General features: G+C 37.1%; 1 pseudogene; it reads left to right on the top strand.

Annotated features, from left to right (window-relative positions):
* The first annotated feature begins 2239 nt into the window (after positions 1 to 2239).
* LOC125156972 (ubiquitin-40S ribosomal protein S27a-like) overlaps positions 2240 to 25966 on the top strand; it is a 33164-nt pseudogene continuing 9437 nt past the window's right edge.

The following is a 25966-nucleotide window of genomic DNA, read 5'->3' as shown; positions in this document are numbered from 1 at the left end:
TTTTATCTAAATTCTAGCTAGTTAACATACAGTGTAATATTAGTTTTAGGTGTAGAAAATTGTGATTCATCACTTACATAAAACACCCAGTGCTCATCACAAGTTCCCTCCTTAATACCCATCACCCATTTAACTCATCCCCCTGCCCACCTCCCCTCCAGAAACATTCAGTTTGCTCTCTATAGTTAAGAGCCTCTTATGCTTTGCCTTCCACTGTTTTTCTCTTATTTTTCCTTTCCTTCCCCTATGTTCATCTGTTTTTTCTTAAATTCCACATATTAGTGAAATCATATCGTATTTGTCTTTCTGACTGACTTATTTCACTTAGCATAATACACTCTAGTTCCATCCACATCATTGCAAATGGCAAGATTTCACTCCTTTTTATGGTTGAGTAATATTCCAGTGTGTGTGTGTGTGCACGTGTTTGTGTGTGTGTGTGTGTGTGTGTGTGTGTGTACATAACAATTCTTTTTTATCCACTCATCAGTAAATGGATATTGGGCTCTTTCAGTAGTATGGCTATTGTTGTTAATGCTTCTATAAACATCAAGGTGTGTGTATCCTTTCAAAACACTATTTTTGTATCCTTTGGGTAAGTACCTGGTACTGCAATTGCTGGATCATAAAGTAGTTCTATTTTTAAATTTTGAGAAAGCTCCATACTATTTTCCAGAGTGGCTGCACCAGTTTGCATTCCTACCAACAGTGTAAGAGGGGTCCCCTTTCTCTGCATCCTAGCCAACACCTGTTGTTTCCTGTGTTATTAATTTTAGCCATTCTAACAGGTGTGTGATGGTATCTCATGTAGTTTTGATGATGAGTGATTTTTATCATGTTTTCATGTGTCTGTTAGACATCTGGATGTCTTCTTTGGAAAAATATCTATTCATGTCTTCTGCCCATTTTTAATTTGATTATTATTTTGGTGTGGAGTTAGATAAGTTATTAATAGATTTGGGACACTAACCTTTTATCACATATGTGACTTGCAAATATCTTCTCCCATTCTATTGGTTGCCTTTTAGTTCTGTTGTTTGTTTCCTTCACTGTACAGAAACTTTTTGCTTGATGAAGTCCCAATAGTTCATTTTTGTTTTTGTATCCCTTGCCTCAGGAAATGTATCAAGGAAGAAGTTGATATAGCTGATGTCAAAGAGGTTATTGTCTGTGTGCTCCTCTAGGATTTTGATGGCTTCCTGTCTCACAGTTAGTACTTTATTCTATTTTGAATTTATTTTTGTGTATGGTGTGAAAAAGTGGTCCAGTTTCACTCTTTTCCATGCTCCTGTCCAGTTTTCACAACAACAAAAGTGGTACTAGATTTGAATAGTTATTTTTCCATAGAGACATATAAATGGCTGAAAGACACCTGAAAAGATGCTCAACATCACTACTCATTGAGGAAATAAAAATCAGAACACCAATATTACCTCGTACTTGTTAAACTGCCTATTCTTAAAAAATCAAAAAAAAAAATAATGTTTTGGTGAGGATGTGGAGAAAGGGATTCTCATGCATTGTTGATGGGAATGTGAATTGATGTATCCCATATGAAAATCCATATGGAGGTTACTGAAAAGATTAAAAATAGAACTATCATAACATCCAGAAATTCCACTTCTAAATATTTACCCAAAGAAAGCAAAAATACCAGTTCAGCTAGACATGTACACTACTATGTTCAGTGTAGAATATTCACAATACCCAAGATATGGAGGAATCTAAGTGTCCATTGACAGATGAATAGGTAATTAAGATATGGTATACATGAACAATTAAATATTACCTAGCCGTTAAAAAAGCATAAAATCTTGGGGAGGAGTTAAGATGACAGAGCTGACACCTTGAGTGTGCCTCATCCCTGAAACACAGCTCTATCAACATCAAATCAGTTTGAACACCTAGGAAATTGATCTGAGAATTAATGCAACAATCTTCATAACTTGATTCACAGAACTTGGCAGGTATGCAGTGAGGAGATGTGAATTGGGGGAAAGAAAAGCCACAGTGGGTAGCTGTTTTGGTGAAGAGAGGACAGAGAGATGAAAGAGAAGCAGGAAAAGTGTGGCACATTGGGATGGTGCAAGAAAAACCCTCCCCCAAAAATAGATCGAGAGAAAGAGAGAAATAGTGAAAACACTCACAGGTGACTGAACCAAAACTCTGTTCCCCAAAACCGTTGACAGGGAGAAAGGAGAAAGTTTCAATACCACCAGGATTCTATAAACAGTGGAGCATGGAGTCTGAAGTTCCAGAGCTCAATGCCTGGCAGTGCTCTGGTGAACAAGTAGGACGAATCCCCAGCGTGGTCCATGGGATCCATGTGCCACATGGGGAGAAGTGGTTCCCCTGTTTGGAGTGCACATGGTAGAGGCCATATGGCTTCTACATAGGCAAAGGCCCCAGAGGACCCTGGAGAGTGGCAACACTTGCTGGTATTGAGACAAAGATGCCAGAGTGCAGGGAAAGTTGGCACCAGCTGTGTGTTTTTATTTGCCATAATCTCTGATCCTCTGCCACTGCATGATCACAATAAACCTTTTCTGGGGCAAGTCAGCACCCTGTCATTGCTCACTGAGACCCTTCCCTAGAGAGTCAGAGCAAGTCCAAGCCACAGGGGACTCTGAATTGTGGGGTTTTGAAACACAACTCCATTTTAGATAACACTCTAGATAGAGGTGCTTCCTGGAAGGCAGACATATTAATCATGGAGAGGATAAAGGCAGGGAGTGGACAGAGGCCTGAGAAAAAGGAGTGGTGCTTAGATCGCAGGTTGGTGAGAGTGCAAAGTCCTGTGCAAGAGACAATGAGCTGGGTGAAGTCATTTCCACTTCTCCCACAAACACACCATGTAGACAGGCACACTAATCCATGACAGTAAGTTATGTAGCACCACCTAGTGGAGAACAGAGCCATTACACTGATCCCCACCCAATGGTGCCCAACAAGCACATCCGCTATAAGACCAGCACAAGTCGCTCCACCTACTTAGTGTATGGACTATAGAGTGCTTTATAGTTTCAGTTCCAGGGAAATTGGATATAATTTCATTATGGTTTCATTCAGTTTGCTGGTTCATTTATGTGTTTGGTTTCTTTCCTTCTGTTTTTTGCTAAAATTATTTTCTTTTTATTTATTTTCTTTCTTTTTCTTAGATACACAAAAAGAAAAAAATATTTTTTTTACTTTTTAGATTTTTTACTCTATTCCATTTTCTTATTTTGTTCTGTTTTATGATAATTTTTTTAATTTAATTTTTTTCTTAACTGTTTTTTTCTTTCCATTTTTCCCCCTAATTCTATCAAGTTTGTTTGAAAAATAAGACCAAACCATATCTAAGACATCTAGCTTCTGCTGTTTGATTTTATTGTTTTGTGTTTTTTTAATTTTATTTTCTAATTTTATTAATTTTTTTCTTCCTCCAAAGTGACGAAATGAAGGAATTCAGCCCCCCAAAAAATAGGACAGAAATAATAGTCAGCAAATTAATCAACACACAAAAAAGAAAGATGTGTGAACTAGAATTTTAGAATTACAATAATAAGAATAATAGCTCTGGTTGAAAAAAGCATAAAAGACCCAGAGAAGCCATTTCTGCAGGGATAAAAGAAAGAAAATCTAGTCAGACCAAAATTAAAAATGCTATATGAAATGCAATCTCGATGGATGCCACGACAATGAGGATGGATGAAGCAGAGTAGTGAATCAGCGATTAGAAGATAAAATTATGGAGAATAATGAAGCAGAAAAAAAGATAGAAACAAAGGCAAAAGATCACGATACAAGATTTAGAGAACTCAGTGACTTATTAAAAAGGAGTAACATCTAAATCACAGGAGTCCCAGGGCACCTGGGTGGCTCAGTCGGTTAAGCGTCAAACTTTGGCTCAGGTCATGATCTCATGGTTCATGGGTTTGAGCCCCACATCAGGCTCTGGGCTGACAGCTCAGAGCCTGGAGACTGTTTCAGATTCTGTCTCTCTCTCTCTCTCTGCCCCTCCCCTGTTCACACTCTGTCTCTCTCTCAAAAATAAATAAACATTAAAATTTTTTTAAATAAATAAATGAATCACAGGAGTCCCAGCAGAATAGAGAGAACAAGGGGAAGAAGGTTTATGTGACCAAATTATAGTGGAATACTTTCTTAACCTGAAGGTTTATGTGAGCAAATTATACTGGAAAACTTTCTTAATCTGGGGAAGGACACATATCAGAATCCAAGAAGCACAGAGAACTCCCTTTACGTCCAACAAAAACCAACCATCAACCATCTGCAAATTCACATAGTCAAATTCACAAAATACACAGACAAGGTAAAAAATAAGAAAGCAGCAAAGGAAAAATAGTCCTTAACCTAAAAAGGAAGACAGATAAGGTTTGCAGCAGACCTATCCACAGAAATATGACACACCAGAAAGGAGTGGCTAAACATATTCAACGTGCTGAATTGAAAAAATATTCAGCCACAAATTCTACATCCAGCAAGTTTGTCATTCAGAACAGAAGGATAGATTAGGAGTTTCCAAGAGAAACAAAACTAAAGAAGTTTGTGATCACTAAACCAGGTCTACAAGAAATTTTAAGGGGGACAAATTGAGTGGAGAAATGACAAAACAAATCCAAAAAGATAAAAAGCAAAGAAAGACTAGAAAGAATCAGAGAACAACAGACACACACACACACACACACACACACACACACACAAAACAGACAACACAATGGCACTAAATTCCTACCTTTCAGTACCCACTCTAAAAATAAATGGACTAAATAATCCAATTAAAATGAATGGAGTATCGGAATGGATAAGAAAACAAGACGCATCTATATTCAACTTACAAGAGACCCATCCTATACCTAAACACACCTGCAGATTGAAAAAGGGGACAGAACCATCTATGACGCTAATGGCCATCAAAATAAAACTGGAGTAGTCATATCAGACAAACTAGATTTTATGTTTTTTACTTCTTATAAATGTATTTTTTAATATGAAATTGTCAAGTTGCTTTCCATACAATACCCAGTGCTTATCACAACAGGTGCCCTACTCAATGTCCATCACCCACCCACCCCTCCATCCCAACCCCCATCAACCCACAGTTTATTCTCAGTTTTTAAGAGTCTCTTATGGTTTGTCTCTCTCCTTCTCTAACTTTTTTTTTTCCTTCCTCTCACCCCATGGTCTTCTGTTAAGTTTCTCAGGATCCACATAGGAGTGAAAACATATGGTATCTGTCTTTTTCTTTGTGACTTATTTCACTTAGCATCACACTCTCCGGTTCCATCCACAATGCTACAAAAGACCATATTTCATTCTTTCTCATTGCCAAATAGTATTCCGTTGTGTATATAAATGACAATTTCTTTATCCATTCATTAGCTGATGGACATTTAAGTTATTTTCATAATTTGGCTATTGTTGAAAGTGCTGCTATAAACATTGGGGTACAAGTGCCCCTCTGCATCAACACTCCTGTATCCCTGGGTAAATTCCTAGCAGTGCTATTGCTGGGTCATAGGGTAGGTCTATTTTTAATTTTTTCAGGAACCTCCACACTGTTTTCCAGAGTGGCTGAGCCAGTTTCATTCCCACCAACAGCAAAAGAGGCTTCCCATTTCACCGCATACTCACCAGCAGTTAGTCTCCTGATTTGTTCATTGTAGCCACTCTGACTAGCGTGAGGTAGTATCTGAGTGTGGTTTTGATTTCTATTTCCCTGATGAGGAGCGACGTTGAGCATTGTTTCATGTGCCTCTAGGACATCTGGATGTCTTCTTTAGAGAAGTGTCTATTCATGTATTCTGCCCATTTCTTCACTGGATTATTTGGGGGTTTTTTTGTTGTTGTTTTTTGTTTTTTGTTTTTTCGCATGTGGAGTTTTTTATAGATTTTGGATAATAGCCCTTTGTCTGATATGTCATTTGCAAATATCTTTTCCCATTCTGTTGGTTGCCTTTTAGTTTTGTTGATTGTTTCCTTTGCAGTGGAGAAACTTTTTTTCTTCATGAGGTCCCAATAGTTCATTTTTGCATTTAATTCCCTTGCCCTTTGGGATGTGTCAAGTAAGAGATTGCTGCAGCTGAGGTCAGAGAGGAGTTTTCCTGCATTCTCCTCTAGGGTTTTGATGGTTTCCTGTCTCACATTCAGGTCCTTTATCCATTTTGAGTTTATTTTTGTGAATGGTGTGAGAAAGTGGTCTAGTTTCATTCTTCTGCATGTTGCTGTCCAGTTCTCCCAGTACCATGTATCAAAGAGATGATCTTTTTTCCATTGGCTATTCTTTCCTGCTTTGTCAAAGATTAGTCGGCCATAAGTTTGTGGGTCCAATTCTTGAGTCTCTATTCTATGCATTTGTCTATGTGTATGTTTTTGTGCCAATACCATGCTGTCTTGATGATTACAGCTTTGTAGTAGAGGCTAAAGTCTGGGATTGTGATGCCTCTGGCTTTGGTCTTCTTCTTCAATATTACGTTGGCTGTTCGGGGTCTTTTGTGGTTCCATACAAATTTTAGGATTGCTTGTTCTATGCTTTGAGAAGAATGCTGGTGCCATTTTCATTGGGACTGCATTGAATGTGTAGATGGCTGTGGGTATTATTGACATTTTAACAATTTTATTCTTCCAATCCATGAGCACAGAATGTTTTTCCATTTCTTTATATCTTCTTCAGTTTCCTTCATAAGCTTTCTATAGTTTTCAGCATACAGATCTTTACATCTTTGGTCAGGTTTATTCCTATGTATTTTATGCTCCTTGGTGCAATTGTGAATGGGATCGGTTTCATTATTTGTCTTTCTGTTGCTTCATTATTAGTGTATGAGAATATAACTGATTTCTGTACATTAATTTTGTAACCTGAAACTTTGCTGAATTCATGTATCAGTTCTAGCAGACTTTTGGTGGAGTCTATCAGGTTTCCCATGTATAAATCATGTCATCTGCAAAAAGTGAAAGCGTGACTTCATCATTGCCAATATTGATACCTTTGATTTCCTTTGGTTGTCTGATTGCTGATGCTACAACATCTAAAACTATGTTAAACAACAGCGGTGGGAGTGGACACCCATGTCATGTTCCTGATCTCAGGAGGAAAGCTCTGTTTTTGACCATTGAGGATGATATGACCTGTGGGCTTTTCATAAATGGCTTTGATGATGTTTAAGTGTGTTCCTTCTATCCCAACTTTCTCGAGGGTTTTTATTAAGGAAGGATGCTGAATTTTGTCAAATGCTTTTCCTTCATCGATTGGCGGGATCATATGCTTCTTATTTTTTCTTTTATTAATGTGATGTATCACATTGATTTATTTGTGAATGTTGAACCAGCACAGCAGCCCAGGAATGAATCCCACTTGATCATGGTGAATCATTCTTTTTATATGCAGGTTAATTTGCTTTCCTAGTATCTTGATGAGAATTTTTGCATCCATATTCATCAGGGATATTGGCCTGTAGATCTCATTTTTACTGGGTCTCTGTCTGGTTTAGGAATCAAAGGAATACTGGTTTCCTAGAATGAGTCTGGAAGTTTTCCTTCCCTTTCTATTTTTTGGAATAGTTTGAGAAGGATAGGTATTATCTCTGTTTTAAACGTCTGGTAGAACTCCCCTGGGAAGCCATCTCGTCCTGGACTCTTATTTGTTGGGAGATTTTTGATGACTAATTCAATTTCTTCGCTGATTATGGGTCTGTTCAAGCTTTCTATTTCCTCCTGATTGAGTTTTGGAAGCGTGTGGGTGTTTAGGAATTTGTCCATTTCTTCCAGGTTGTCCAGTTTGTTGGCATATAATTTTTCATACTATTCCCTGATAATTGCTTGTATCTCTGAGGGATTAGTTGTAATAATTCCATTTTCATTCATAATTTTATCTATTTGGGTCATCTCCCTTTTCTTTTTGAGAAGCCTGGCTAGAGGTTTGTCAATTTTGTTTATTTTTTCAAAAAACCAACTCTTGGTTTTGTTGATATGCTATACACTTTTGTTTTTTTTTTTTAATTATTTTTCAACGTTGTTTATTTATTTTTGGGACAGAGAGAGACAGAGCATGAACGGGGGAGGGGCAGAGAGAGAGGGAGACACAGAATCGGAAGCAGGCTCCAGGCTCTGAGCCATCAGCCCAGAGCCTGACGCAGGGCTCGAACTCACAGACCGCGAGATCGTGACCTGGCTGAAGTCGGATGCTTAACCGACTGTGCCACCCAGGCACCCCATGCTATACAGTTTTTTTTTTAGATTCTATATTGTTTATTTCTGCTCTGATCTTTATTATTTCTCTTCTTCTGCTGGATTTAGGCTGTCTTTACTGTTCTGCTTCTATTTCCTTTAGGCGTGCTGTTAGATTTTGTATTTGGGATTTTTCTTGTTTCTTGAGATAGGCCTGGATTGCAATGTATTTTCCTCTCAGGACTTCCTTTGCTGCATCCCAAAGTGTTTGGATTGTTGTATTTTCATTTTCGTTTGTTTCCATATATTTTTTAATTTCTTCTCTAATTGCCTGGTTGACCCATTCATTCTTTAGTAGGGTGTTCTTTAACCTCCATGCTTTTGGAGGTTTTCCAGACTTTTTCCTGTGGTTGATTTCAAGCTTCATAGCATTGTGGTCTGAAAGTATGCATGGTATGATTTCAATTCTTGTATACTTATGAAGGGCTGTTTTGTGACCCAGTATGTGATCTATCTTAGAGAATGTTCCATGTGCACTCGAGAAGAAAGTATATTCTGTTGCTTTGGGATGCAGAGTTCTAAATAGATCTGTCAAGTCCATCTGATCCAATGTCTCATTCAGGGCCCTTGTTTCTTTATTGACCATGTGTCTAGATGATCTATCCATTTCTGTAAGTGGGGTGTTAAAGTCCCCTGCAATTACCACATTCTTATCAATAAGGTTGCTTATGTTTGTGATTAATTGTTTTATATATTTGTGGGCTCCTGTATTTGGCGCATAGACATTTACAATTGTTAGCTCTTCCTGATGGATAGACCCTGTGATTATTATGTAATGCCCTTCTTCATCTCTTGTTATAGCCTTTAATTTAAAGTCTAGTTTGTCTGATACAAGTATGGCTACTCCACCTTTCTTTTGACTTCCAGTAGCATGATAAATAGTTCTCCATCCCCTCACTCTCAATCTAAAGGTGTCCTCATATCTAAAATGTCTCTTGTAGACAGCAAATAGATGGGTCTTGTTTTTTATCCATTCTGATACCCTATGTCTTTTGGTTGGCACATTTAGTCCATTTACATTCAGTGTTATTATAGAAAGATACGGGTTTAGAGTCATTGTGATGTCCGTAGGTTTCATGTTTGTAGCAGTGTCTCTGGTACTTTGTCTCACAGGATCCCCCTTAGGATCTCTTGTAGGGCTGGTTTAGTGGTGACAAATTCCTTCAGTTTTTGTTTGTTTGGGAAGACCTTTATCTCTCCTTCTATTCTAAATGACAGACTTGCTGGATAAAGGATTCTCAGCTGCATATTTTTCTGTTCATCACATTGAAGATCTCCTGCCATTCCTTTCTGGCCTGCCAAGTTTCAGTAGAGAGATCGGTCACGAATCTTATAGGTCTCCTTTTATATGTTAGAGCACATTTATTTCTAGCTGCTTTCAGAATTTTCTCCTTATCCTTGTATTTTGCCAGTTTCACTATGATATGTCATGCAGAAGATCGATTCAAGTTAGGTCTGAAGGGAGTTCTCTGTGCCTCTTTAATTTCAATGCCTTTTTCCTTCCCCAGATCCAGGAAGTTCTCAGCTATCATTTCTTCAAGTACACATTCAGCACCTTTCTCTCTCTCTACCTCCTCTGGAATACCAATTATGCATAGATTATTTCTCTTTAGTGCATCCCTTAGTTCTCTAATTTTCCCCTCATACTCCTGGGGTTTTTTTTATCTCTCTTTTTCTCAGCTTCTTCATTTTCCATAATTTTATCTTCTAGTTCACCTATTCTCTCCTCTGCCTCTTCAATCCGAGCCGTAGTTGTCTCCATTTTATTTTGCAGCTCATTGATAGAATTTTTTAGCTCCTCCTGGCTGTTTCTTATTCCCTTGATCTCTGTAACAAGAGATTCTCTGCTGTCTTTTATACTGTTTTCAAGCCCAGCGATTAATTTTTTGACTATTATTCTAAATTCACTTTCTGTTATATCAGTTAAATCCTTTTTGATCAGTTCATTAGCTGTTGTTATTTCCTGGACGTTTTTCTAAGGAGAATTCTTCCATTTTGTCATTTTGGATAGTCCCTGGAGTGGTGCAGGACTGGGGGACACTTTCACTGTGCTGTCTTAAACAACTTGCGTTGGTGGGCAGGGCTGTTGTCAGACCTGATGTCTGCCCCCAGCCCACCGCTGAGGCCACAGTCAGACTGGTGTGTGCCTTCTCTTCCCCTCTCCTAAGGGTGGGATTCACTGTGGGGTGGCGTGGCCCATCTGGGCTACTTGCACAGTGCCAGACTTTTGGTGCTGGGGATCTGGCTTATTAGCTGGGGTGGATTGGCACGGTGCACATGGGCGGGAGGGGTAGGCTCAGCTCGCTTTTCCTTCGGAGATCCGCTTCAGGAAGGGCCCCTCTTCCGTGGGCCTCTCGTCTGCACTTGGCTCCAGAGACTCCATTCTGCTGGTCTTCTGGCGGTTTTCTGGGTTATTTAGGCAGGTGTTCGTGGAATCTAAGTGATCAGCAGGACGTGCGATGAGCCCAGCGTCCTCCTACGCCACCATCCTCCCTACCAGGATCACCACAAATGTGTCTTTTAATGCAAACTCCCCACCAATTTTCCCTAGGCTATGCTGCCAACTGAATGCACAGCAAGGACCCCGAAGGGACAAAGCTCTGGACACCTCTCTCATTCACTGTATTCTAGATTTGAAGTTGATGGGCACTAATGATCCAGAGTCCCGCATTGGGGAGCAGACGAGTGACATCAAATTAGGCCTTGGGGTACTTGGGTGGCTCAGTCGGTTAACTTACACATGTAAGTTTCTATTCAGGTCACATTCTCACAGCTTCGTGGATATGAGCCCTCGTTGGGCTCTGTGCTGACAGTGTGGAGCCTGCTTGGGATTCTCTCTCTCCCTCTCTGCCCCTCCTCCATTCATGGTGTCTCTGTCTCTCCTGTCTACATGGCAGAGACTCAGGAAGATGGAGTAACTCCTCCATTTTCAATAACATAGATGGCCCTATAGAGCTATGCTATATATGCTATATAAATATAGAGCTATATAAATATAGAGCTATGCTATATAAATCAACAGAGAAAGACAAACATTCTATGATTTTACTTATGTGAAGAATCTAAAAAAACAAAATACATAAGCAGCACAACAGATACAGACAAATAGATACAGCAAACAAAATAGCGATTTCGATAAGAGATGGATGTAGGCAAAATAGGTAAAGGTGATTAAGAGCTAGAAGTTCTAGTTTAGAAATAAATATGTCACAACAGAGATGTTCAGCATAGAGATTTATAGTCAATAGTATTGTAGTATCTTTTTATACTGACAGATTTAACTAGACTTACCAGGGAATGAATTGTAATGTATAAAAATATAGAATCACTATGATGTGTACCTGAAACAAGTAGGATATTGTAGGTAAATTTTACTTCAACATTAAAAAAATAAAGATACCTTACAGAACACTTCAGAGAATATCAAGCATTACAGGGGTACTAGAAGAAGAAGTGAGAGAAAAAGAGATGGAAAACTTCTTTGAAGAAATAATGGCTGAAAACTTTTCTAATCTAGGGAAGGAAACTGACATTCAAGTACAGGAAACCCATAAATTTCCAAATAAATTGAACCCAAAGAGATATACACCATGACACATTATAATTAAAATGTCAAATGTTAAAGATAAGGAGAGAATTTTTAAATCAACAAGAGAAAAATAATTTGTTACATACAAAAGAAACCTTATAAGGCTATAACCAGATTTTTCATCAATAACTTTGCAGGCCAGAAGTTCATTACATATTCAAAGGGCTGATAGGAAAAATTTTCACCAAAGTTTACCCAAGAAAGTTACCATTCAGAATACAGGGAAAGATAAAAAGTTCTCAAGATAAGAAAAAGCTAAAGAAATTTATCACCAATAAATAAACCTTGTAAGAAATTCTAAAGGTACTTATGTAAGCTGAAAATTAGTGTCACTAATTAAAGTCGAAGAATTATTTGAAAATAAAAATCTTGCTGGAAAAGGTAAATATATAATACATACTATATATTTAATATATAATATATAAATATATAATAAAGGTAATGAATTAATTATTTATAACTTAATACAAGGACAAACATAATAAAATTAATGAAGTCTAATTAGATAAGGGATATAAGAAAGTTTAAAAATGTAAAATATGAAGGGGGGAGGAGTCAAGATGGCAGAACAGCATGGAAGCTTTTTGTGTGTCTTGCATCCATAAAATACAACCAGACCAACACTGAACCATCCTACACACCTAGAAAACTGATTGGAGGAAAATCACAACAATCTGCACAAACTGAACCACAGAATTCAGCAGGTACATGGCACAGAGAGCTGAACATGTCAAACGAGAAGCTGCGAAAGGTAGAGAACTGGTTTTGCTGGCAGAGAGATGATGGAGAGTGGGCGGGGGGAGAAGATGGGAAAAGCACCCCTCCCCAAAAGCAGCTGGAGAGAAAGTGGAAAATTGGAAACAGTCACAGGGACTAAACTAAAAAGGGACAAAGGAGAAAGGAGAGGGTTTAAATTCCATTAAGACTGTAAACAAGGGGAGTACACAGTCTGCAACTCCACAGCTCGATACCTGGTGGTGCTCTGGTGGGAAGGGCAAAGGAACAGAGTGGTGTTTGGGAGGTTCTTGGGCCACACGGGGAAAAGCAGTTCCACTGCTGGATGGACACTTGGTAGAGACTGTTGAAGCCACCTGGTTCCAGCAGACCCCAGAAGGCAGCCACAATCAGTCCTGGGACAAGGTCGTTAAGGGTAAAGCCTGGTGCCAGATGTGTGTTGTGATTTTCCATAATTCCTGAGACACTGCTGCTACACTGTCTTGTGAACATTTTCTGGAATGGGCTGGCACCTGGCCACAGTCTTGGGGCACCAGCAACAACAGGGTCCAGTGGGCGTACCTGGGTGCCATCGATATTTGGCCATTGCTCATTGGGTCATTGCTCAGTGAGACCCTCCCATAGAGGGGCAGAATGGGTCAAAGCCACAGTCCTTTGGAAGTAAGGGGATGGGAAAAACAGCCACATCTGAGACAAAACTTGGGAGAGAGTTACTGCCTGGGGCCTGGTCATGGAGAGTGAAGAAGTGGGGAGTGGACAAGAGCTGAAGTTGGAAGATGGGTGGGTGATTGCTGATTCAGGAGAACAGACTGGGTAGCTGGGTGGTGCCATTTTCACCCCTCCCGCACATGCTCATATGCACCTATGACCACCACAACAATCCCAGTAGGTTAGCAGCACCATCTAGTGGAGAGTGGAGCTGTTAAAATGAGTCCCGCCCAACTGGGCAAACTTTGCTGTTCAAGAACACAAGTATCAATGTCAGCTTATTTATGGACTATAAAGAGCTACATAGACTGACTTCTAGGGGAAAATGAAACAATTTCAGTCCTACTTCAATCTCTTAGCAGGTTCATCTATTCAGTTTTCTTTCTTTTTTTTTCTTTTTCATTTTTCTCTTTTACAATTATTTTCTTTTTCTTGAATACACAGAGAAAAACTCATTTTATTTTCAATTTTTATTTAAAATATCTTTCTTTAATTTTTATTACTATATTTTTAACTTTTGTGTAAATTTTTTCAAATTCGACTTTACTTACATCATTTTATTTTAGTCTACTTCAGTGTATTCACCTTTCAAATTTTCAAACAATTTCCTTTTTATTCTTTCTTTTTCTTTTTTTCTATTTTTTGTTTCTTTTCTTTTTCTTGAATGCATGAAAGAAAAACTTCATTTTTAATTTCAATTTCTATTAAAATATTTTTATTTAATTTTTATTACTATATTTTTTGCTGTTATGTAATTTTTTTCAAATTCTATTCTTCCATTATTTTATATTAGTATACTACAGTGTATTCACTTTTTCAAATTTTAAAACGATTTTCTTTTTTTCTTTTCTTTTTTTATCTTTTTATCTCTTTTGTTTCTTTTTTTCTTAAATACAGAAAATGAAAAAATTAATATTTATTTTTCATTTTTATTTTTTTATTTTTTTTAACTTTTTTTTTTTATTTTTGAGACAGAGAGAGACAGAGCATGAACGGGGGATGGGAAGAGAGAGAGGGAGACACAGAATCAGAAACAGGCTCCAGGCTCTGAGCTATCAGCCCAGAGCCCGAAACAGGCCTTGAACTCACAGACCGCGAGATCATAACCTGAGCTGAAGTTGGACGTTCAACTGACTGAGCCACCCAGGCGCCCCTCATTTTTATTAAAAATATTTTTCTTTGAGGAGCCTGGGTGGCTCAGTTGGTTAAGTGTCTGACTTTGGCTCAGGTCATGATCTCATGGTTTGTGAGTTCAAGCCCCACGTTGGGCTCTATGCTGACAGCTCAGAGCCTGGAGCCTGCTTCAGATTCTGTGTCTCACTCTCTCTCTGCCCCTCTCCTGATCATGCTCTGTCTCTCTCTGTCTCAAAAATAAACAAAACACTAAATTTTTTTTTAAATAAATAAAAATAAAAATATTTTTCTTTAATTTTTTTCTACTATGTTATTTACTTTTGTGTTATATTTTCAAATTCTATTTTACCCCATCATCTCATTTTAGTCTACTCTAGTGTATTCATTTTTTCAAATTCTCAAACAATTTCCTTTTCTATTTTCTTTTCTCCCTCCCTTTTTTTTCCTCTAAACTGTCAAACCACTTTCAACACCCAGACCAAAACACACATAGGATCTAGCATCATCTATTCAATTTATGTATGTGTGTGTGTTTAATTTATAATTTTAATATTTTTTTAATTTTAGTATTTTTTAATTTTAATTTTTCTACCTCATTAATTCTTTTTATCCCTTCAAAATTACAAAATGAAGAATTCACCACAAAAGGAAGAGCACGAAGTAACAACAGTCAGGGATTTAACCAACACAGACACAAGCAAGATGTCTGAACCTGAATTTAGAATCACGATAGTAAGAATTCTAGCTGCAGTCAAAAATAGATTAGAATCCCTTTCTGCGGAGATAAAAGAAATAAAAAATAGCCAGAATGAAATTAAAAATGCTGTAACTGAGTTGCAATCATGGATGGATGCAGTGGTGACAAGGATGGACGAGGCAGAACACAGAATCAGTGATAAAGAGTACAAACTTATAGAGAATAATGAAGCAGAAGAAAAGAGGGACATTAAAGCAAAAGAACACTATTTAACAATTAGAGAAATCAGTGACTCATTAATGGGGCGCCTGGGTGGCGCAGTCGGTTAAGCGTCCGACTTCAGCCAGGTCATGATCTCACGGTCCGTGAGTTTGAGCCCCGCATCGGGCTCTGGGCTGATGGCTCAGAGCCTGGAGCCTGTTTCCGGTTCTGTGTCTCCCTCTCTCTCTGCCCCTCCCCCGTTCATGCTCTGTCTCTCTCTGTCCCAAAAATAAATAAAAAACGTTGAAAAAAAATTTAAAAAAAAAAAAAAGGAACAACGTCAGAATCATAGGGGTCACAGAAGAAGAAGAGAGAGAAATAGGGGTAGAAGTGTTATGTGAGCAAATCAAAGTGGAAAACTTTCCTACCTGGGGAAATACACACACATCCGAATCCAGGAAGCACAGAGGATGCCCATTAGATTCACCAAAATCGACCATCACCAAGGTATATCATAGTCAAATTCACAAAATACTCAGGCAAGGAGAGAATCATGAAAGCAGCAAGAGAAATAAAGTCCCTAACCTACAAGGAAAGACAGATCAGGTTTTCAGTAGACCTATCCACAGAAACTTGGCAGACCAGAAAGAGTGGCAGGATATAATCAGTGTGCTGAATCACAAAACTATGCAGCCAATAATGCTTTATCCAACAAGGTTGTCATTCAAAATAGAAGGAGAGATAAAACGTTTCCCAGACAAACAAAAATTAAAGGAGTTTGTGACAACTAAATCAGTCCTTCCAGAAATTTTAAGGGGGACTCTGTGAGGGGAGAGAAGATGAAAATAGAATGAGAGAAAAAACAAGGAAAGAAAGAAAGATAGAAAGACCAAAAGCAACGAAGATTAGAAAGGACCAGAGAACACCACCAGAAACTCCAACTCTACAAGCATCATAATGGCAATAAATTCACATCTTTCAGTACTCGCTCTAAACATCAATGGACTCAATGTTCCAATCAAACAACATAGGGTAACACAATGGATGAGAAAACAACATCCATATATATGCTGTTTACAAGAGACCCACTTTAGACCTAAAGACACCTTCAGATTGAAAATAAGAGGATGGAGAAACATCTATCATGCTAATGGTCAACAAAAGAAAGCCAGAGTAGCCATACTTATATCAGACAATCTAGATTTTAAAATAAAGACTGTATCAAGAGATGCAGAAGGGCATTGTATCATAATCAAGGAGTCTATAGACCAGGAAGACCTAACAATTGTAAACATTTATGTGCCAAATATGGAAGCACCTAAATATATAAATCAATTAATCACAAACATCAAGAAACTCATCGATAGTAATACCATAATAGTAGGAGACTTCAACACCTGACTCACAGCAATGGACAGATCATATAACCAAAAAATCAACAAGGAAACAATGACTTTGAATGACACACCAGACCATATGTACTTAACAGATATATTCAGAACATTTCATCCTAAAGCAGCAGAATATACATTCTTCTCCAATGCACATGGAACGTTCTCCAGAATAGACCATATACTGGGACACAAATCAGCCCTAGGTAAGTACAAAATGATGAATATCATACCGTGTATATTTTCAGACCTAAACGCTATGAAACTTGAAATCAACCACAAGAAAAAATTTGGAAAGGTAACAAATACTTGGAGACTGAAGAACATCCTATGAAAGAATGAATGGGCTAAACAATAAGTTAAAGAGGAAATTAAAAACTATATGGAAGCCAATGAAAATGAACACACCACAACCCAAAACCTTTGGGACACAGCAAATGCGGTCATAAGAGGAAAGTATATAGCAATCCAGGACTTCCTGAAGGAGGAAAAAGATCTCAGATACACAACCTAACCTTACACCTTAAGGAGGTGTAAAAAGAACAGCAATTCCTTAAGGAGCTGGAAATGAACAGCAAATAAAACCCAAAACTAGCAGAAGACAGGAAATAATAAAGATTAGAGAAGAAATTAATGTTATCGAAACCAAAAACAAAACAAAACAAAACAAAAAAACAGTAGAACAGATCAATGAAGCCAGAAACTGGTTCTTTGAAATAATTAAAAAATTGATAAACCATTAGCCAGCTTGATCAAGAAGAAAAAGAAAAGGAACCAAATAAATAAAATCAAGAATGAAAGAGGAGAGATCAAAACCAACACAACAGAAATAAAAACAATAATAAGAGAATATTATGAGCAATTGTATGCCAATAAAATGGGTAATGTGGAAGAAATAGACAAATTTCTAGAAACATATACACTATCAAAACTGAAACAAGAAGATATAGAAAATTTGAACAGACCCATAACCAGTAAGGAAATCAAATTAGTAATCAAAAATCTGCTAAAAAACAAGAGTCCAGGGCCAGATAGATTTCCAGGGGAATTTTACAAAACATTTAAGGAAGAGTTCACACCTATTCTCTTGAAGCTGTTCCAAAACATAGAAATGGAAGGAAAACTTCCAAATTCTTTCTATGAAGCCAGCATTACCTGGATTCCAAAACCAGACAGAGACCCCACTAAAAAGAAGTAGATGAGTTTCCCTGATGAACATGGATGCAAAAATCTTCAACAAGACATTAGCCAACCGGATCCAACAATACGTTAAAAAAGTAATTCACCATGACCAAGAGGGATTTATACCTGGGATGTAGGGCTGGTTCAATACCTGCAAAACAATTAGCGTTATTCATCACATCAATGAAAGAAAGGACAAGGACCGTATGATCCTCTCAATAGATGCAGAGAAAGCATTTGACAAAATACAGCATCCTTTCTTGATAAAAACCTTTAAGAAAGTACGGATAGAAGGAGCATACCTGCAGATCATAAAAACCATATATGAACGACCCAACACTAATATTATCCTCAACGGGGAAAAACTGACAGCTTTCCCCCTAAGGTCAGGAACAAGAAAGGGATGTCCACTCTCGCCACTGTTATTCAACATAGTATTGGAAGTCTTAGCCACTAACATCAGACAACACAAAGAAATAAAAGGCATCCAAATCAGCCAGGAGGAGGTCAAACTCTCAGTCTTCACAGATGACATGATACTGTATATGGAAAACCCAAAAGATTCCACAAAAAAATGGCTAGAACTGATTCATGAATTCAGCAAAGTTGCAGGATATAAAATCAATGCACAGAAATTGGTTGAATTCCTATACACCAACAATGAAGCGACAGAAAGAGAAAGCAAGGAATTGATCCCACTTACAGTTGCACAAAAAAAAACCATAAAATACCTAGGGATAAATCTAACCAAAGAGGTGAAAAATCTGTACACTTAAAACTATAGAAAGCTTATGAAAGAAGTTGAAGAAGACACACAAAAAAGGAAAAAGATTCCATGTTCCTGGATAGGAAGAACAAATATTGCTAAAATGTCAATACTACCCAAAGCAATCTACATATTCAATGCAATCCCTATCAAAATAACACCAGAATTCTTCACAGAGGTAGAACAAATAATTCTAAAATTTGTATGGAACCAGAAAAGACCCCGAATAGCCAAAGCGATCTTGAAAAAGAAAACCAAAGCAGGAGGCATCACAATCCCAGACTTTAAGCTATACTTCAAAGCTAGATTCGTCAAGACAGTATGGTACTGGCACAGGAACACTCAGATCAATGGAACAGAATAGAGAACCCAGAAATGGACCCATAAACGTATGGCCAACTACTCTTGGAAAAAGCAGGAAAGAATATCCAATGGAATAAAGACAGTCTCTTCAGCAAATGTTGCTGGGAAAACTGGACAGCGATATACAGAAGAATGAACCTGGACCACTTTCTTACACCACACACACAGATAAACTCAAAATGGATGAAAGACCTCAAAGTAAGACAGGAAGCCATCAAAATCCTTGAGGAAAAAGCAGGCAAAAACCTCTTTGATCTTGGCTGCAGCAACTTCTTACTCAACACGTCTCCAGAGGCAAGGGTTAGGGAAAAGCAAAAAAATGAACCACTGAGACCTCATCAAAATAAAAAGCTTATGCACAGAGAAGGAAACAATCAGCAAAACTAAAAGGCAACTGATAGAATGGAAGAAGATATTTGCAAATGACATATCAGATAAAGGGTTAGTATCCAAAATGTATAAAGAACTTATCAAACTCAACACCCAAAAAACCAATAATCCAGTGAAGAAATGGGCAAAAGACATGAATAGACACTTCTCCAAAGAAGACATCCAGATGGTCAACCAATTCATGAAAAAGTGCTCAACATCACTCATAATCAGGGAAGTACAAGTCAAAACCACCGTGAGATATCACCTCACACCTGTCAGAATGGCTAACATTAACAACTGAGGCAACAACAGATGTTGGTGAGTATGAGGAGAAAGAGGATCTGTTTTGTATTGTTGGTGGGAATGCAAGCTGGTGTAGCCACTCTGGAAAACAGTATGGAGGTTCCTCAAAAAACTAAAAATAGAACTACCCTACGACCCAGCAATTGCACTACTAGGCATTTATCCACGGGATACATGTGTGGTGTTTCAAAGGGACACATTCACCCCCATGTTTATAGCAGCACTATCAACAATAGCCAATGTATGGAAAGAGCCCAAATGTCCATCGATGGATGAATGGATAAAAAAGATGTGATATATATATATATATATATATATATATATATATATATATAATGGAGTATTACTCAGCAATCAAAAAGAATGAAATCTTGCCATTTGCAACTACATGGATGGATCTCGAGGGTATTATGCTAAGTGAAATTAGTCAGAGAAAGACAAAAATCATATGACTTCACTCATATGAGGACTTTCAGAGACAAAATAGATGAACATAAGGGAAGGGAAACAAAAATAATATAAAAACAGGGAGGGGGACAAAACAAAAGAGACTCATGGAGAACAAACTGAGGGTTACTGGCGGGGTTGTGGGAGGGGGGATGGGGTAAATGGGTAAGGGGCATTAAGGAATATACTCCTGAAATAATTGTTTCACTATATGCTAACTAATTTGGAGGTAAATTTTAAAAATAAAAAATTAAATTAAAAAAATGTAAAATATTATATCAAAAATGTAAAATGTATGGGGAAAGATAAAAATATAGATATTTGGAATGTGCTCAAATTTAAGCTGTGATCAATTTAATGTAAATCATTTAATACATAGAACAATATATATAAACCATGTGGTAACCACAAATCAAAAAATATACATAACAAATACACAAAAAAGACACAAAAGTAAGAAATGAACCTAAGCATAACAGTAAAGAATGTCATCAAAGCACAGGGAAAGAGAAAGAAAATGGAAGTAACAGATGTACTAAAACCTTAGCCATAAAGCAATTCACCAAATGGCAATAAGTACATATCTATCAACAATTATTACATAATTTTAATTTTTTAATTTGAATATAGTTCACACACAATGTTATAATAGTTTCAACTATACAATATAGTGATTCAACATCTATACACATTATGCTAGGCTCACTACAACTGTAGTTACCATCTGTTGCCATACAAAGCTATTACAATATAATTGAGTATATTCCCTATGCTGTACCATTTATTCCCCTGACTTACATTACATAATGAGAAACCCGTATTTCCCATTCTCCTTTCATTTTGCCCAACTACATACCCACTTCCCTCTGGTAACAGCTTGTTCTCTGTATTTGTAGGTCTGATTCTTCTTTTAATTGTTCATTCATTTGTTTTGTACCCTAGGTTCCAAATATGAGTGAAATCATATAGTATTTGTCTTTTTCAGTCTGACTTATTTCACTTAGCATAATACTCTCTAAGTTCATCCACGTTGTTACAAATGGAAAGCTTTCATTCATTTTATGGCTGCATAATATTCCATTGTAAATATAAATATATAAATGTAATGTCATAATATATATGATCTTCCTTATCCATTCATCTACTGATGAGCACTTAGATTCTTTCTTCTTAATTTAAATCCCAGTTAGTTAACATACAGTGTCATAATGACTTCAGGAATAGAATTTAATGATTCATCACTTACATATAACACTCAGAGCTCATCCCAACAAGTGCCCTCCTTAATGCCCATCACCCATCTAGTTCATCCCCCCCAACCCAACACCCTTCCAACAACCCTCAGTTTATTCTCTGTGTTTAAGAGTCTCTTATGGTTTGTCTCCCTCTCTTGTTTTTCTCTTATTTTTGCTTCCCTTCCTATATGTTCATCTCTTTTGTTACTTAAATTTCACGTATGAGTGAAATCATATATTTGTCTTTCTCTGACTGACTTATTTTGTTTATAATAATATACTCTAGCTCCATCCACGTTGTTGCAAGTGACAAGATTTAATTCTTTTTTATTGCTGAGTAATATTCCATGGTTATATATATATATATATATATATATATATATATATACCACATCTTCTTTATCCATTCATTAGCCAATGGATATTTGGTCTCCTTCCATAATTTGGCTATTGTCAATAGTGCTTCTGTAAACATTGGGTGGTGTGTGCCCCTAGAAATCAGCATTTTTGTAACTTTTGGATAAATACATAGTGGCACTTAGATTCTTAGATCTTCCACATCTTGGCTATTTTATATAATGCGACAATAAACATAGGGGTGCATATAACTTTATGAACTGGTATTTTCATTTTTAAAGGGATCATTACCCAATAGTGGAATTACTAGATCATATGGTATTTTGTGGACTTTATTTTTTTATTTAAAAATTTTTTTTACATTTATTTATTTTTGAGAAACAGAATGAGACAAAGTGTGAGTGGGGGAGGGGCAGAGAGCGAAGGAGACACAGAATCTGAAGCAGGCTCCAGGCTCTGAGCAAGCAGTCAGCACAGAGCCTGATGTGGGGTTCGAACCCACAAACTTTGAGATCATGACCTGAGCCAAAGTCAAATGCTCAACTGACTGAGCCACCCAGGCGCCCCTGTGGACTTATCTTTAAAGAGTGTATTGTAAGCCCTGGGAAAGTAAATGGGCTAACTGCTGAAATGTCAGCAATGTTCTGGTCTCAAGGCTGTTGAACACAATAGCACTATGATATCCAGAGCCCCATGATCCCCCAGGAGCCAGTTAGGGAACAGACTCACCGTAATTGCCTAACAGTCCTTGAAACTGCACATATTCCTTGCATCGTTTCATGTAAACACCAGATGTGTGTTTAGTCTATGTCTGGAGGCTCTTTGTGTTTTCCTCCCAAGCTTTGACATTCTTTAATGTTTATATACCTGGCAAACATGAAATAAAGAATATGTACAGTCTGCTGCTGCTGCTGCTGTTTCACTGGCAGAGGCAGCTCTGCACATCCTCTCAAAGTGTCTGACAACTTTTTCTTCAGTGCATGGATACAATATTTATTTTTAATTTTTAAAAGTGGGGGCGCCTGGGTGACTCAGTCAGTTGAGCGTCTGACTTCAGCTCAGTTCATGATCTCAAAGTTTGTGAATTTGAGCCCCACATCAGGCTCAATGCTGCCAGTCTGTCACTGCATAGCCCACTTCAGATCTTCTGTCCCCCCTCTATATGCCTGTCTTCTGCTTATGCTCTCTCCCTCCCCCCCCAAAGTGTATTTATTTATTTATTTTGTTTGTGAGAGAGAGAGAGATCTCGTGTGAGCAGGGTAGGGGCAGAGAGAGGGAGAGAGACAATACCAAGCAGGTTCCGAGTTGTCAGCACAGAGCCCAACACAGAGCTGGAACTCATGGACCGTGAGATCATGACCTGAGCTGAAATTGAGTCAGATGCTTACCCAACTGAACCACCCAGATGTCCGTCTATTTTTTTTTTTTTGAGGAACCTCCGTACTGTTTTCACAGTTGGCTATACCAATTTACATTGCACTAACAGTACCGAGAGTTTTTATTTTTTATCCACATCATCACCAACACTTGTTATTCTTTGTCGTTTTTATTTTAGCCATTTCCACGGGTGTAATATGACATCTCATTGAGATTTTGATTTCCACTCTTGTAATGATTAAGAATGTTGAGCATTAGGGCGCCTGGGTGGCTCAGCCAGTTGAGCATCTGACTCTTGATTTCGACTCAGGTCATGAACCTAGGGTCACGGGATCAAGCCCTGCATCAGTCTCCATGCTTAGATTAAGATTCACTTTCTTTCCACCACCACCCTCACCTCTCTTTAAAATAAGAGAACTGATCACACCCTCTCTCTAAAATAAAAAATACAAAAATTAAAAAAAATGCTAAACATCTTTTCATGGGGTGCTGACCATCTTTATATCTTCTTTGGAAAAATTATTATTCAGGTCCTTTGCCTATTTTAATCTGATTATTTGTGGGGTTCTCTTTGGCATTTAGTTCTATAAGGTCTTCAGATATTTTGGATATTAAACTCTTATGGGATATATCATTTGTGAATATCTCCTCCCATTTAGTAGCTGGCATTTTTGTTTTGTTGATGGCAGCCTTTGCTGTTTAAAAACGTTTGGTTTTTATGTAGTCTCAATAGTTTATTTTTGCTTTTATTTCCTATGCCTTAGAGGATACATTTAGAAAAATGTTGCTATTGTCAACATCAAGGAAATTATTTCCTATGTTCTAGGATTTTTAGTGTTTCAGGTCTCATATTTAGGTCTCTAATCCAGTTTCAAATTATTTCTGTGTATCTTAGTAGAAAGGCATTCAGTTTTATTCTTTTGCATGCAGCAGTCCAGTTTTTTAAGCACCACTTATTGAAAAGACTGTCTTTTCCCCATTGTATATTCTTGTCTCATTTCTAATAGACCATATAAATGTGGGTTTATTTCTGTGCTCTCTATTCTCTTCCATTGATCGATGTGTCTAATTCTGTGCCTGTATAATACTGTTTTGATTAGTACAATTTGGTAGCGTACCTTGAAATCTGAGATTGCAATACCTCCCGCTTTGTTCTTCTTTCTTGAGATAACATTGGGACTTTCATGTATTTCTGTACTTCCATACAAATTTTAGTATTTTTTGTGATAATTCTGTCAAGAATGCTTTTTGTATTTTGATTTGGATTGCACTGAGTCTGTAGATTAATATCATAGTATGAACATTTTAACAATATTAATTTTATTGAATCAATGAGCATGGAATATGTGCTATTTCTTTCATGAACATTTAATATTTTTGAAGTACAGGTTTTTCACTTCCTTACTTAAGTTCATTTCTAGGTATTTAACTTTTTAGTGCAATAGTAAATGGATTTTAATTTTTTTTCCTTTCTGCTACTTTGTTATTAGTGTAGGGAAATGCTCCTGATTTCTTTTCATTTTATATCATACAGCTTTACTGATTTCATTAATTCCTTTAGTTTGTGTGTGTGTGTGTGTGTGTGTGTGTGTGTGTGTGTGTCTGTGTCTGGAGCCTTTAGGGTTTTTTTTTATGTATAGTATCATGTCCTTTGCCAAAAGTGATCATTTAACTTTTCTTTACCAATATAGATGCCTCATTTTTTGTGTCTGATTTCTGTGGCTAGGACATCCAATACTATGTTGAATAAAAGTTGCAAGTGGGGATATATTTGTCTTATTCCTGATATTAGAACAAAAAGCTTTCATTTTTTTCACAATTGAATATGATGTTAGTTATGGGATTTTAATATATGGTCTTTATTATGTTGAGGTATGTTTTCTTTAAACCCACGTTGTTGAGATTTTTTTATCATGAAACATGTTGAATTTTGTCAAAAGATTTTTCTGCATCTATTGAGATTTTTCACCTGACTTCTATTTTTTCATTTTGTTTATGTAGTTTATTGCATTGACTTTTGAATGGGGAACCATTCTTGCATCTCTGGAATAAATCCCACTTGACTGTGGTGAATGATCCTTTTAATTATTGTTAAATGTGGTTTGGTATTATTTTATTGAAAAGTTTTGCATTCATGTTCATTAGAAATATTGGCTATGTGTATGTGTGTGTGTGTGTGTGTGTGTGTGTGTGTGTGCGTGCGTGGGTTTCTTTGTCTGGTTTTGGTATCAGGATAATGCTGTCTTCTAGAATATATTTGGAAACTTTCATTTATCTTCTATTTTTTGGAATAGTTTGAGAATAGGTATTAACTATTATTTAAATGTTTTGTAGAACTCACCTGAACCCATCTGGTCCTGGAATTTTGTTTTTTGGTAGATTTTTATTATTATTACTGAATCAATTTTGCTGTTAGAATTGGGTCTGCTCATATTTTCTATTTCTTTCTGATTCAATTTTTAAGATTGGATGTTTCTAGGTATTTATTTTTTTCTCGGTTGTCCAAATGGTTGGCATGTAACTTTTGTGGTATTCTTTTAAAGTTCTTTGTATTTCTGTGATGCCAGTTGTTACTTTTCCTCTGACTATTTGTATATTTAGTTATTTACTTTTTAATTTACATCCAATTTAGTTAGCATATAGTGCAACTATGATAGATTCCAGTGATTCATCCCCTATGTATAACACCTAGTGTTCATCCAAACAAGTGTCTACCTAATGCCCTTTATCCATTTAGCCCATGCCCCCTCCCACAATCCCCCTAGAAAACCTTTTTGTTCTCTATATTTGGGTCTCTTATGCATTGTCACCCTCCCTGTTTTTATATTATTTTTGCTTCACTTCCCTTATGTTCATCTGTTTTGAATCTTAAAATACTCA

This window comes from Prionailurus viverrinus, chromosome X, assembly GCF_022837055.1.
Source record: "Prionailurus viverrinus isolate Anna chromosome X, UM_Priviv_1.0, whole genome shotgun sequence".
Classification (NCBI taxonomy): Eukaryota; Metazoa; Chordata; class Mammalia; order Carnivora; family Felidae; genus Prionailurus; species Prionailurus viverrinus.
The sequence above is the reverse complement of the archived record's forward strand: the minus strand, read 5'-3'. Positions and strand labels throughout refer to the sequence as shown.